The sequence below is a fragment of the Pinus tabuliformis genome, chromosome 1_1, assembly GCF_031772625.1.
Source record: "Pinus tabuliformis cultivar Carrire ecotype Pingquan chromosome 1_1, CPIR1, whole genome shotgun sequence".
NCBI lineage: Eukaryota > Viridiplantae > Streptophyta > Pinopsida > Pinales > Pinaceae > Pinus > Pinus tabuliformis.
The window spans coordinates 434,596,173-434,606,646 of NC_142297.1; the positions used below are offsets into that span (position 1 = coordinate 434,596,173).

General features: G+C 31.6%; 1 pseudogene; it reads right to left on the reverse strand.

Annotated features, from left to right (window-relative positions):
* Positions 1 to 5,209: 5,209 nt before the first annotated feature.
* Positions 5,210 to 6,859, reverse strand: LOC149213580 (putative glucan endo-1,3-beta-glucosidase A6 pseudogene; annotated as a pseudogene).
* Between the last annotated feature and the right edge of the window lie 3,615 nt (positions 6,860 to 10,474).

The window sequence follows — 10,474 nt, forward strand, 5'->3', positions numbered from 1 at the left end:
TTAATTTGTTGTTTCAATTTTATCATTTAGTAGTATATTTAGTCATAAATTTGTTTATTAATTTAGTCATTGATTTAGTCGATAATTTCCACATTTAATGATCAAATATACAACAAAATATATTACTGCATGATCTCCTAACAAAATCAATTAATGACTACAGAAATATGACCAAAATGTTAGTCGTGTTATAAGATACTATAAATTAGCTACTGATAGTCATATATATGCAAATTTTAGTCATCGTTTAAGTCAATTAATGACCAAAGAAATATTACTAAATTTCAGTCGTGTTATAAGATACTGTAAATTAGCTACTAATAGTCATATAGATGCAAAATTTAGTCGTCATTTCTAATCACAAATTTATCATTTGCAGTAGTCATTTATCATTTTTCTAGTAGTTTCATATTCATTATATAAACGACTGATTTAATAGTTTATATTCATTTCATTTACTTTCATTAATAATCATTATAAATGACTAATTTAGTCATGTATTCATTTTATTTGTGTTCATCATTAATCAATATAAGCTACTAATTTGGTAGTTTTAGAGTGATTTTATGTATTCATTATTAATCAACATAAATTAATTAGTTTGATTTTGTGACTAATTTAAAAAAAAAAATTGGCATACAATGTGCATGTTCATCTAATATGAAAACACAAAGTTACATATGTTAATTACAATACTAAATAATATCAAGTGCAACTATAAATAATTTCAACCACAAATTATATTATATAAAATGTCAAGTATTACAATATGAGTTTCCAACTTGATATTAATTAGTTGGACTACAATTTACACATGAAATATTGTTTCATCACTTCAAAACATTATCACTGTGTTGCCAAGGCATTGCAAGTGAATTCACCAACTCTGAAGACTTAACCATTAGTCTCTATGTGTGTGTCTTATGTGAGATATTGGCTCTAAGAGTATCACTAGACCGGTTTTCTTCTCTCTCCCTTTTTGCATTTGTCGCTCCAGTGTTATTATTCTCATCTTTCTTCAATTGTTTCATCTTACCATCAATATTGATCAGTTCCTCTCCTAAAAACAAAAGAAGATACAATGCAGAGTATAAGACATGAAAGACAATGAATACTAGAATATAAACTAAAGTATACTATAAAATATTTATACGACATATACCTCAACATCAGTAATGTCAATGCCATTTTTCCCCATAAAAGTAAGAAACTCAAACAAGTTTTCTTCACTTTGGTGATAGTGGCCACTATGTGGCCAGATGACCTGTAGAAACAAAACAAATAAAATGTCCCCAAAGAAAAGAACACCTTAATAACTTAGTATTTAACCTCCAGAGAAAGCTTAAGCACAATCATGCCAACTTACATGTTAAAAAGCTCAGGATGTGGATAATTTGTGAAAACAAATAATCTAAGGTGTGATGTCTAATCCTTGTCATTTTATTTGCAACAAAATTTCATTTTCTAACGCATGAACTTGGTCAAATATATATACAACTTGTGCTCAAATAACAATATGACAATAAACTTTTCTAATAGTCATGAAATTTTCTTAACACAAAACAATGAAAAAGATTTCAATTAATATCGTGTATTACTAATCTCATCTTCAAGCTTTGGATGTTGTTTAAATGGACATGATACCAAGTATTTTCAATTTCATAGTTAAAAGAAAAAACAAAATCAAAGGAAACATTCAAAATACAATCAAATAAAAAAGAGAGGATATCATGGAATGAACATTGCAATGTTTAAATGTCCACTGGTGTCCTGTCTAGCATTCCTAAAACATTTGCTTGCCCAAAATAACCATGAGGTGAAATAATCACAACATTAAAAACCATATTAATCCCTACTCAAAACATTTCCAAAGTCGATCCCTCAAGTACCTCAGCTCCCCTTGTATTGGTTCCATGATTTCATATATTCCTTCGATGTTAGCACTGTAATAATTAGGACCCTATAGTTCCCTATCACAGAGGAATCCATTGAAGAAACAATTTTTCCAATTGAGGGCGGCAGGTAGTTTGGAAAATAGAGGTTGCAGAATGTAGACTTGAATTTTTTCTTGAAGGAGGGTTGTCATAATCAATATTGGAATGTAGGGGTCCTCCAAAATATGTTGAAACCTGAATGGCCTACCACCCTTAGAACTGTACAACTCTTCTTCACCTGTGAAGGTGGGTATTCTAAAGCCTACTTGTATCATATGAGGTTTCTTTGTCATTTGGTAGGTTTTAGCAAGATGAATCTACCATATTTCCTTCACCAAAGTTTGCTAAAGATGTTCACCAAAGCAATAGCAAGACCTAAGTGACAACCCCGTGATATTTTTCATCATGGCCTAATTAAAATATTATACACTCATGAGTTAAATAAGCAAGTGGATAATTTGTTGTAATTGATATAGAGAAATCCTAATTTTAGAAGACTACCTACACCAAGAAGATCAAGGAAAGGCCAAACCAGAGTTTCTTCCCAAACCCTAGCTTAGGAAACCAACGGTGAATCTAGTCACATCCCTGTTGATAAACATGATCAAACCCCTGTGAAAAATCCAGAGGTTAAGGTTTATGAAAGGAGGACTAGAAGCCAATAGAAACTGATGGTAGAAGAAGAGGAAGCAAAACAGAGAGAAACACAAAGCAAAAAAGGAAAAGAGGAGATAGAAACAAATGATGAAGAAGCTGAGATAAAACCTATGGTTTATGGAAAAATACCTCACACTTGCCCTACTAACGCGATGAGACTAAATTTCAAGGCTAAAATGAAGCCTAGGTTGAAAGAAACAATGATTATTGATGCAGAGGAGGAGACTGTGCAAACTTTAAAAAGTAGAAAAAGATAAAGGAAAACAAAGCATGTTGACAAAAATAAGGGAAGAAACCTAGAGGCTACCAAAATCACACATAAACCTACTAAAAGGGTGACAATGAGTCTAAACAAGCTAGTCATACTTGCTTAGGCAATAGAATCCATTAATCAATGATGAGTTTACTTCATGGGGAAAATAAATACACAAACCCTAATGGTCTCTCAACATTTTGACCTATTCAGTTTAATATTTTTTTACAGTAATTTTTTTTTAATATGTCGTGGTAATATATCATAGGTTTTTGTGGCTAAGGGAGTACGAGTCAAAATGAGGAAATAAAGCCTTGAAAGGAGCAAGCAGTTACAAAGGTAGTTACATAGTTTTGGCATAATTTACAGGTTCATGCACTAGTTTCCTACAAGGAGGGAAGACGAGTTTCAGTTCAAAATATCAAGCTTACAAACAAGTCAACATCCCCATATCCTAAAATGCAGTAGTGGCATCATCCTTGTTCTGGAATACTAGCAGGAGATATGCACAATAGTTCTACAAATCTGTTTTGACCAATGATATGTGTCAGATAGAGATCCGAGTAGCTAAGATGATAGGATTATGATTATTTTTGTTAATTAAACTTTTAGATTATGTACATATCTTGTAATTATTTCTACCAAAATTTTAGGAGCTTATCTCTATTATATTTTCCTATATATTACATGAGAAATACGGAAAAAATGTTGGTTTTTGAAAGAACAATAGTCATTGTCTGTGTGTTGAAATATTTATTCATTTACACTTTGTCAAGATCAGTAGATTTTGACTAGTGATATAAATATTGATGTGATAGTAAGTCTTAGTATGTATTCTCTATATGTTATAATATTTCCTTCTTTGCAATCTCATTCAAATGTATGGTCTTCTAAGTATTTGAATAAGATTAATTGATTCAGAATTAATCTATGGTTTGATGCTCTGAGTTAAGATATTCAGGTATTCCCATCTCTATCCTCTAAATCTACTCTAGGATTCATTTTATATTCCCTATTTTAGTGGATTGCTCTTCTATTTTCTCCCTCTAACTATAACGATGAAAAATCTCTAGGATGTGATATCTACCTTGATTTTATCAATCCCGATCAAACAACAATTTATCTTAGTCAACTGACATAAACCCTAGATTCTTGACTCCATTTCCCAATGGACTATCTTCCTCAGGCCTAACCAAACCCTACATCTACACAGCATAGCGGAAGATCTAGTGACTGTGTAAAAGTACAATCAGTTGTTGATTGAGTAATTAGGGATTAGAGAGAGCCCTCTCAAGATTGAAGGGGCTATCCTTCAATCTACAAGTTGGATTGCAAAGGTTACCTTAGAAACTCCTCTCCTACAACCAAGAGGACATTTATAAGTGATAACACAACCCATCTTAAAGTTACTAATATTCAAGCTTCGACACAAACAAAGTATTGGCCATCACATTTTGGACAAGCTTACTGTTCAAATTTTATGTTTGTAACAACACCAACAACCAATATAAAGTGGTAAAAACAACCTAAAAATGACGGATAGTTAATCATGGGGAGGAGAGAATTGTTTTTCTCAATAATTAACACAAGAGAGCACACTCCTACAATATGTGATACCCATATTGCGTACCATTGAACACACACCAAGGCAACTAACCACCAAGCGAAAGAGCTCCATTAGTCAGAAAAGCATCATGTGTTAGCAGATAATAGACCCATATTCACAAAATAACTCTGATATGTGTCAAATCAAAAAGAGTCCAGCCCAAAAAATGAAATCAATTCAAACTAAAAAACAAGTATATCAAACCTATGTAACGAGGCATATTTATGTAGAGAACATGCAGATGAAGATTTAAAAGTGAAGCATATTCTTTCTATAAAATAACACATGCCAAAATTATGAAGGGATTGAAGTAAAAGGTAAAAACATCAAGCTTTAGAAGTGAGGCAGATTCATCTTAAACAAAACTACCAAGGCTAAAAATCAAAGGAGATTCATGGCGAAGCCACATCAAATATAAGATGTTCAATAGATTCATCCCAAAAAATTATAAAAAAAGAAAAAGAAAACATTAGACCTAGAAATAAGATTAGTTTGTCTATAAAAAAGATAATTATCCTGCTATACAAAGTCGATGTGAGCAAAAAGAAAATATATCTCAAACCTAGCTCAAACAAGAATTCATATTCAAGGTGAAAGAAAATGTACCTAACCTAAATAGTATAGTAGTTTCAAGATAAAGGAAAACATACCTAACCCAAAAATATTCAAGCTAAAAACAAAGACAACAAAAAAAATTGAGAGAACTAATTAAGCTTCAGAGCTAAGGACGGGAAATTTCATACTAAAACAACTTAAATATTAAACAAGCAAAAGAAAACTAGACATTGATATAATTACAAGTAAAATAAATTTTCTTATAGGGTCTTGTGTAACTAGTGTTGCCGCTCCATTAAAGTAACAAGTGCCCCCTGAGTTCTTGAATTGCTTCCAATAATTATTAAAGCATAGGATGCATGATCAATAACCGTGTTAGGTTGATAACAAGGCTTCCATGACTGGATGGTAGTGCAGGTGTTGTTTCTCTTACGACAGGCATAATGAATAGTAGACGGAGAGGTAAAAACATTTGCATTAGCATCTACAACGCACCACAGTTGACCAATGTAGGGTGGAGGTGGAGGAGAGAGAGGCTTATATTCTGAATCCTGGAGCTCCCTGGTGAGATCAATCTCATAAAAACCATTACTCCATTTAGATACAATAAACCACAATGTCTCTTAGTTCATAGTCCAAGATTTTGATCCTCATTAAAAAATGAAAAAATGTATGTGGGGATGAATTGATTGGGCTTCCGAGGTGTTCCTAGGGGAGGATCTGCAAGCATTCTCCTTACAAGCCTTCAGTTATAATGGGTTTCATTAAATATGTTGGCACCCCAATGAGTAAGGTCACTGATATTGGTCCATCTAGTTTCAGCTATGATTAACCTAATTTCGTCATAACCCATTTTTCTCATCATAGCTACAACTGCATCAAGTTTCTAGTCCAACAAGTTGGTATACATAAGGCCATTAGGGTCGGTGTAGTTTTTGTCATGATCCCAAAAATTGGCATATTCCAAATAAATATTCATAAGATCATAACACCAAGAAAAGTAAGGATACACATTGATAAACAAGTAGGACCTCATTCTAGTCATAACCTCAAGCATTGGTTTCACAGAAATTTCTACAACATCATCCCAAAAAGAACCAGATGATGGAGGAAATGAAGTTTTGATCACATCCATATCCAAAGGGGTTCCTACCTTGATATGATGTAGCTTATATCTAAGTAGATCTTTCTTGATTCTCATCATAGCGGGAACTAGCTAGTACAAGGTCTAGTTTTTGTAGTCTGATAAAATTTCATTCCCTGCTAGGACTATATTGATCCTGGCTACAGGATAGAAGTAAACAAAATTATTCTTCACCGATTTGTCTACAAATGACTGGGTAGCCGATAGATTGGCAATGTCTTCATTCTTAATCATGACAAAGACCTTAATACCAGTCTGAGAGAGTGCCTTTAGGATATTTGGTTTAATATCATCGGTCAAATTATTGCAATCACTTTATATCCCAATTCCTTTAGCACAGTCTTACTAATATCCTGTATAAGTGCATAATACAAATTATATTTGTGGACTAATATATGTGTAAGTATATACTATAAAATAGAAAGTGTATATATGTGCACAACAATATGCAATGCAGCTTGGTTACTTTACAAAGACATATGGACAAGTATTCAAGTTGTGGAAGGTAATAAACTATAAAGGTAATAAAAACTATATAGAAGTTGACCAAATTATTTGAAGAAAAGGCTATCAATATTTGGTGCATCTACATGTTTATTACAATATTTATAATAAAGCATTTTTAGAACATGCTCTTAATCACATCGGATATAGTATAATTACCCTTCTAATTTAAGCCCAACATAAAGTCCGAACTTATATGCTTTCATGGTTAATATGTGATATATACTTTTATTGAGTTTTTATTGCTTCTTGTCTCTTGCTGGTTCTTAGGTCAATTGGACATTTCCATGACTTGTGATAAGGAAGTTCACTCCATCCACATCCTTGGTCATTTGTATACCTACTATTTTGGTTATTCAATTCTCTTGTTTCCTTGAATTTGACATTGCAGACATGGCACTTCCACGGTTGGAGCAATATTTGTTCAACGTTTTTGTTGATTTTCTCCTCTCACTTCTTGAGTTTTCTTTCTGCAGTTATGTTTCAACACCATTTTCAATCCTTCAATTTTTTTAGATCTCTACACCTTATCTTCTTCTTTTGAATAGGGAATCTTCAACCATTTATGAATTTGGTAACCATTTGTTGCAAGATTTTAGAGTGACTAGGTGCCCTACAACCTTGTTGGGCGAAGATCTTTGTTCCTCTTTTCAATTTTGTATCAGTAAGAGAAAATGTTTATAAAAAGAGGTTGACCACACAGACTAGCAAATCTCCATTTGAACCTCTGATCTATTAAGTGCTGAGGCGTGCACTTCTTTTAATGTTAAATATATCTGGGGTTATGATGGATCGATGTTAGTACTCAAAATTGTCAAATTATTTCTCACTATTTTGAAATTATTTAAATGAAGCTTTCACATAATGTTAAAAGTCCATGCTTTAACATTATGAAAATTTGAGATACCTCCCTTATATAAATATGAACTTTAATTCATCCCACATCAATTCCATCCCCTTAAAAGGATACATTTCATCCCTTTAAATAGAGTACTTTAATTGGATTTTTTCCGACAATTATCCCCATTTCATCCCTTTAAATAGAGTACTTTAATTGGATTTGGATAATTGATCCCAAAAAATCAATCATTACATAGAATTATGTTTTTATCTACGTGTGAACAATAGATTCGTGGAAGGGGAATTATTTTTTTCATTTCCTTTGAATAAAATCATGTTCATATTGATTTATGCATGTTTTTAAACTTAAAAGTTTATGAGATTTATTGTTTGATGATTCTCGGCAGGTGTTGGAGCAACTCAGTGGGAAAGCTCTAGTGGAAACACTCCAGTTCTTTCCATGGGTAGGTTTCATATCTCACAAAGATATTCCTTGGTTGGACAGGAGGATTTAGATGAAGTTGGAAAATTGAAAAGTTTAGTTGACTATTGTTTTTTCTCTTGTTTTTATCAATTTTCCACAACAAGGTGTGTTGTGACGTCCATTAGAATCAGGTGAAATGAAAATATCACGTGCTATGTTACTATTCGGGGAGATAAGGGTCTTCAATTTTTGGATAGTGGGCTGAAAGTGAAGGAATATGAGTTACTCAAAAGTAACTTCAGTGAACAGGTTGTTTTGGTTTTGGAATTTAGGGGCACATTGATTTGCCAATCAAATGAGTTCAACGTTTTCTTCAATTGTGATACTAACATAATCTGGGAAATTTAACTCTATTGTGATATTGACATGATCTCAAGTTATTTTGTTGTTATGAAACAATATTAGTTCATCGTTGTTATTCTCAACTGTATTTTTTTAGTTTAATTTTAATTCTATTTGTGATCATTAGATTATTTTAAGTTATTTTCTAGGGTTTAGTTGTAATTAATTGTCTATTTTTCCCATTTAGCATGTATGATCCTTCATGTGGTATTTATGATATGGACTTTTAAGTACTCCTGGAACATCCTCGATACAGAGACAACATGAGAAAGAGAGCTCAATACGTGTTGGCATTCACCACAGGGTTACCAAGGAAGATGTCTTGAAGTCATTTGAAGTTAAATATGAAGGAGTCATTCTTAACAAGTCACAAAATGTTTAAACAAACAACCTTGATAGGTTCTTATTAAGAGTAGTCTTGGTGAGCATCCACATCTGTGGATGCAAGGAATTTGTCTTGTCTTGGTTTAATAGATGCATGGAACACTCCATCATGTAGCCTTAGAGTAGTCTTAGCTTGGTGCGCTTGTTTTGTTTATAACTAAAGGAATGAACTTTCTATATAGATTCTCTGTTTCAAGAGATTTTGAAGCGCTGATTTTTTTTCAATTGAGAATTTTTTGGTAGGCTTTGTGTTGAGACTATCGTGTTCCTTAAAGATCAAGCCATGTACTTCTTAATTGAATACATGCATTGGATTTTGAATAGAGAGATTATTACCTTTGTTTAATAGATGATATAACATTCCTTCTGTTTATCAAAATTCTAGCTGAGAGAAAGGCAGATAAAGCTCTCCAAAATTTTGTCAATTGAATTTAACTTAGGTGGTTAGCTAACATCATTGTGATCCCAAGTTCAACTCTACTAAATTCACATGTTTAACCTCTAAAATATAGTAAGTTTGTGGTGTCATTAAGTGAATATTTATGTATACTATCTATACTGACCTAAGGCTACAAAAAACTAATTTCTTTATCCAAAAAAATCTCCAAATCTAAAAATTATTTTAAATAAAATAATTCATATTTATAATTTAAATATTCAATTAAATAACATAACATGTCGCATCTTCTTTCATCAATGCTTCTCTTACCTATGCTACCACCTTACGAGTTTCCTTTACAACATGTGGAGTGATTACTAATTATTATTTTATTAATAACTAATATACTAAAAATTGTAATTAATATACAAACAAATTTATTTATTTTGGTATATAAAGTTATAAAAAAAAAATTTTTTTTGGAAACAAAGTCTTCAAACCATTTAATTTAATTTTTAAATAAAATATATATAATTACACATCGTAATGAATATTTTTTCTCTCTCACACATATATATTTCCAAAAAAACTAATTTTTTAGTTTTTTTTTTTTTTAATTATATTACGGAGTAAATGTGAAAACATGGATTAACATTTGGAAATTAATAAAGATCTTACCAAAAAAAAGTGAATGACTTGTATAATTAAACTTTGGTTGTTTATTTATTATATTGCCATTAATTGATATGATAGAGAGGGATCTGGTTATAAGTTTAATAAAGCAGATAACTCGTTGTATTTCCTCATGCAACTGGTGTTGTTTCAATTGGATCTTATAATTGCAATTGCAAGGTCTTAATCTGGATCCGTTGATAAGTACTTTGTTTATGGATTCTCTTATCGTTTAGGATTATCAATGGATTCAGAATCAAAGTCATAAGTACCTTTGGCATGGTTACAAGGTAAAGTGTGAGATTTAATCTCCATCCACCCGTTTTCTAAACCATTCTCGGGATAATTTGTAGATATACATATATGGGAAACAATATTTTTTAATATGTTAGTACAAAGAACTTGGACTATTTTTAGATATGTGCATGTCATTTTTGTGAAAGGGCCATACTAATATAGGGAAACTAAGAAACCAATCACACAATCTCTAAATCCAAAAAAAATAGTTTATCGACTAAGTCAATGGCATAATCAAAATAATAAACACCAAATAAGTATGGAAAATTTTAAGGGCTAATATTCGCAGGTGGGTTAATTTTCCATGATTTTTCTAAAAAAAGAATTTGCTAATTTCCATTCTTTTATAGAAATGATTCGCTAAAATTTTATAATATAAAATTATTTTACCCTAAAAATTGCCAATATAACATAGAAGGTATA